A 5,849-nucleotide genomic window follows, 5' to 3' on the forward strand; every position below is an offset into this window, starting at 1 on the left:
CTGCCGATTTTCTATGGATTCAATAAAGGCCACCTTAACGATTTCCCTAATTAATGGATGACATCTTTGGCTGGAGGAGAGGCGATGTATTCTACTCTGCCTTAGTCTTTGTTAACCTTCTAATTAACTTTCATAGGTCACCCAGGTCTCCCAAACCTAAAAGTGAAGAGGGCCATTGTGCTAGGAGCAGTAAACTTACTTTTTCTGCCTGGATACTTAAAAGGGGGAATGATTATAGGCAGAGAAAAATAACTCCATTTAAAGTCTTTGTGACTACAGAGAATGCATAGGTCCCTGCCTTAGAAAATAATTGAAACACCATTTATACCAATATTTCCAAGCATAATAAAACAAATTAGCAAAATGCATCTAAATTCAGATGCATACTTTTTTAGAATGTGAACTTGGGCAGGTCAACAAAAGGATTCAGATTTACTGTGCAAATTGCAAGTGCAACAGCAATCAGTCTTTTTACTGAATGATCTCAGGCAAAGAGTATGGGCTAATAGTATGCACACAGACACACACACACAAAATCTAATATTATAATATTGGGCCAGATTTATCCCGGGTAAAACCACTGAAAGCAATGGAATAGTGTCAAACTAAATTTGGCCCACTGCCTTTTGTGAAATCTAATATGGACCGACCATTGAACTGCAGACATCAAAGATGATCAACACAGTTCCCTTTCAAACAGACTGATGCAATCAGAAAAGGGTGGCCTTTTCCTGTGTCTACAATGTTTTCAGTGAAATTCTGCCATCCTTCACACCTATGCAGCCCTACTGAAGTCAAGTGGATTCTTTTCAGAAGTTGCTATTAAAGTCCATGGTGTAGGACGAAAAATAAAACTTCATGGTGGCAACCTGAAGTTAATAAACCTGAAATGAATGGTGTCTTGAAAAGTAATGAATATGAGTGTTTCTGTGGCTTTGGGAAAACACATGGAATTAACAGTTCTCTAACTAATGTAGAATAGTAATAAGACAGTACAGAATAGGATAATAATAGTTCTCCCAATATAACACACATATGCACACTCACACACAAACTCACAAACAGCTCCTTTCTCTTACATAAACAGGAATACAGAGCCCCAACAATTTACTTGTTCAAAAACGTTGCCTTGGGAGGGATAATTTAGAGCACTTTTTGCATTGAGTAAGAGGAAGTCTGATCTGGTGATTAAAACACAGGGCTGGCAATCAGGTTACCTGCGTTCTATTCCTGCATCAGCTACTGACTTGTAGTGGGATGTTAGGCAAGCCACTTAAGCCAGGTCTACACTAAAAAGTTTGGTCAAGCCAGCTACGTCGTTCAGTGGTGTGAAAAATCCACCCCCCTGAGCGACTTAGTTAAGCCGACCTAACCCCTTCCGTCAACCTAGCTACCACCTCTCGGTCACTGTAGTGAGTGTCTACACTGATATGCTGCTGCCGCATTTCTAGTGAAGAGATAACCCTGGCTTCTCTTTGATTCGGTTTCTCCATCTCTGTGGTAGGGGTGCCAGTAACGTAATGTTTACAAAGTACGTTGAGATCCTCACATGGGAAGCACAATAGTAGTGACAAATATTAAGCAACAAACCAAACGCTCTAGGTTTTCAAATAGTTAAGTCTTTTATTACAGTGGTTCGATTCTGCTGCTGTGTGCACGTTGCATAGCTCTGAATTTTGTAATAGGTCAAGTGTAAGGTCTGGCCTGCAGCCTCTTTGTTATATCCTGCCCTCAGTTCATATAGAGAACTCCCAGGGTCACCAATAGGCATTCCCTGTGCAAATCCAGGGAAGTACATGGCCCTGGTTGCTTAACTTTTGATACACTAGAATTCCATCTTCTTTCTAAAGTTTACTTTGGTTTGATAGGTCTTCTGCATCTGTGCTGGCAAAGCCCAACAGGAGCTATAGTTTACTCAGAAGGGGATGGCTTGGCTATCCCCTATACATATAGAGCTAGATTGTGAATTGCGCTGAGGTAACATAAAGGGGCTGCAATGGAAACAGAATGGTACCCTCAGAACCCCTTTGTCTCAGGAGGGTTCCTGGGCTTGCACAGAACCCAAGTAATGGCTTTATACCAGCCACTCTCACAGCCTGCAGTGTAGGGGACGGGCCAGAGGTGGGAAGGGTTAGGGACAGGGTAGGAGTCCCTACAGCACAGCACAGATATTCTGTCCTCGTCTGAATGAATCATAGAAGCCAGTGCAATTTAGAGCAGTTGGGTTGCTCTAGGTTGCAGTGGAAAGGGATGAGGAGGCCCTAATCCAGGCCAGAATTCAGGAGACACAGAGGTGACTTAAACAACTTTTGCCCATCTTATTTCCCTCTTTCCACCTCCACACACATACACTTTCCTGTGTTCATCACAGAAAAAGAGTAAGAGGGAATCAGGTATATAGGGTCAGGTCAAAGGCATCCCTGACGTAACTCCCCAGTGTAACTGGGGCTAATTTGCCCCATACTTTTTTTCAACTACTGTCTGAAACTGGTGACTGTGGTGTGAATTCATTGAGCACAAATTGCCGCTGAGTTTAACAGAGAATAACATATAGCTTGATCCTCTCCAACTGTGTAGGCAATAAGCAGCTATTCGGCTTTGAGTTTTTCCATCTCTCTGACCTAAACCAAAGATTCAGATGAAATATCTGGGACCCAGGGGCAACACAGGCCAGCTCCTGCTCCTGGTGAATTCCAGGGGAGCAGTAAGGCTTTTGATACTGTCTCGCATGACCGGCTCATAAACACACTACAGAAATACAACCTAGATGGTGCTACTGTAAAGTAGGTGCATAACTGGTTGGAAAACTGTTCCCAGAGAGTAGTTATCAGTGGTTCAGTCATGCTGAAAGGGCATATCAAGTGGGGTCCCACAGGGATCGGTTCGGGGTCCAGTTCTGTTCAATATCTTCATCAATGATTTAGATAATGGCATAGAGAGTAGAATGGCATAGAAAGTTTGCGGATGATACCAAGCTGGTAGGATAGGATAGGATTTTTGGATAGGTTTAAAATTCAAAATGATCTGGGCAAACTGGAGAAATGGTCTGAAGTTAATAGGATGAAATTCAATAAGGACAAATGCAAAGTACTCCACTTAGGAAGGAACAATCAGTTGTACACATACAAAATGGGAAATGACTACCTAGGAGTACTGAGGAAAGGAATCTGGGGGTCACAGTGGACCACAAACTTAATGTGAGTCAACAGTGTAACACTTGCAAAAAAAGCAAACATCATTCTGGGATGTATTAGCAGGAGTATTGCAAGCAAGACACGACAAGTAATTCTTCAGCTCTACTCCACGCTGATTAGGCCTCAACTGCAGAACTGTGTCCAGTTCTGGGCGCCACATTTCAGGAAAGATGTGGACAGATTGGAGAAAGTCTAGACAAGAGCAACAAAAATGATTAAAGGTCTAGAAAACATGACCTATGAGGGGAAATTGAAAATAGTGGGTTTGTTTAGTGTGGAGAAGAGAAGACTGAGAGGGGACATAATAAGAGTTTTCAAGTACATAAATGGTTGTCACCAGAAGGAGGGAGAAAAATTGTTCTCGTTAATCTCTGAGGATAGGACAAGAAGCAATGGGCTTAAATTGCAGCCAGGGCTGTTTAGGTTGGACATTAGCAAAAACTTCCTAATTGTCAGGGTAGTTAAAATGCTGGAACAAATTGCCTAGAGAGGTTGTGGAATCTCCATCATTTGGAGGTTTTAAAGAGCAGGTTAGACAAACACCTGTCAGGGGTGGTCTAGTTATTATTTAGTCCTGCTTTGAGTGCAGGGGACTGGACTAGGTGACCTCTCAAGGTCCCTTCCAGTCCTACGATTCTATGATTCTATTATGTGACTTTTACTTCTGCAACAGATAGAGGTTTATAATATTGTTCATTTAATTATTACAGTAGAACCTCAGAGTTATGAACAGCTCAGGAATGGAGCTTTCAAAGTAGCAGCCGTGTTAGTCTGTATTTGTAAAAAGAAAAGGAGTACTTGTGGCACCTTAGAGACTAACAAATATATTTGAGCATAAGCTTTCATGAGCTACAGCTCACTTCATCGGATGCATTCAGTGGGAAAAAAATGGAATGGAGGTTGTTTGTAACTCTGAAGTGTTTGTAACTCTGAACAAAAGGTTATGGCTGTTCTTTCAAAAGTTTACAACTGAACATTGACTTAATAGAGCTTTAAAACTTTACTATGCAGAAGAAAAATGCTGCTTTCCCTTTATTTTTTAGTAGTTTACATTTAACACAGTACTGCACTGTATTTGCTTTTTTTTTTTTTAGTCTCTGCTGCTGCTTGATTGCACACTTCATGTTCCAAATGAAGTGTGTGGTCGACTGGTCAGTTCGTAACTCTGAGGTTCTGCTGTACTCCAGGTATAATCAAGTCAGTGATATGGTTTAAAATTGTCTTCCTTTACTTAAGAACACCATGTGTGAGAGAACATGAAAAAATTGAAGCTGTTTTCACAAAAATTAGTGGAAGACATGCTGTGGTGCTGAACTATAAGTATTTTGTAACCATAGAAGTCAAAATTAAGATACGACTAGGGAGCCTGTTCTGAACTGGACAGTCAAAATGATGCATATAATAGACATAAACTTGTTCAGATTGACACATTTCTCTGGATCAATGCAAGGATTAAACACTGACCATGTTTTAGAGAAATATTGCTCTGAACAATCATATCCACAGCCAGATACACCAACACTGACTGATACATATCAAATGGAAACAGAAGGCATCAATCCCATTGCCCCGTCACTTGCCAGATCCTGCAATTGTTTAAGTCAGTGCGATTTTGCCACTGATTTCAACAGGAACAGGACAGAGCCCTTTAAACTGTCCTCTGTCTGTGGGCGTAGCCAGGCCATATACTGCTTCTAAGCCCTATATTGAGCTTCCACTAATCTCAGTAGAAACTGTATGTACAGATCTAGGACAGTATATGGCCCTCACATTTACAAGTGTTGGTCACAGATCTTCAAAAGGACAGAACTTGGCCTGCTTTAATCTTATAACTGAGTGAGAACACATTTTTGGTAATGATTTGAATGCCTTCGATGGGGGGAATGTATAATACTGTGCATCAAGGTGAATATTTCTTTCACATATGCCCAATAATAAATAACAACTCAAAACAGGTCTGAGTTATTTTAGATTCAAAGCCCTTCCCAGTCCGTTGAAGATTTTCTTCTCTGCCTTTCTCAGAAACAGGAAGTTGCATCTAGAGTGGAGCTGGACAGTGAGAATCAACATTTGTAGCAAATTGTTTTAAGGATATGGGTCTTCACAGATATGGTTCAGCTCTGCTCTTGCATGGCTCCAAATGACTTGTGCCTGGTGCAACATCTGCAACACTAATTCATGGCACGCTTTTCCAGAAGTTCTATGGTTTAAGAAGGTAAGCAGATGCGTGCTCTGTTTTTTCCTCATATTATTGGGCTCCAGAGATTTGGCCATCTTGGAAACACTGTCAGCTGGAATGGGTGCTTTAATTATAGCGTGGCTGTGTTCGAATTTTGTTCTCCGAGCAAGAGCGCTACTGTCCCATTTATGGGATCACATACAACGGAGTTTCAACAGGGGATCTCTGTAAGAAAAAGAAAGCTGATTGCGGCTAAACTTGCAAGAAAAAATGTGAATTGAAGCATATCTTCTCCTCCTGGCATTGGAAGGCAGAGACACTATTAATGTCAGTGACATTGTCCAACTAGAGGAAGAAGGAAGACAAGAACTCTGCCACCCTGTGACTAAAAAATCACAGGCAATTAGGCAGGGTTTGTATATTTCAGACTGATAAAAGATAAGGAGATGGACTTTTCTGGGGGAGACAGATGATCC

This window comes from Lepidochelys olivacea (assembly GCF_965140295.1).
Source record: "Lepidochelys olivacea isolate rLepOli2 genome assembly, chromosome: 3".
NCBI lineage: Eukaryota > Metazoa > Chordata > Testudines > Cheloniidae > Lepidochelys > Lepidochelys olivacea.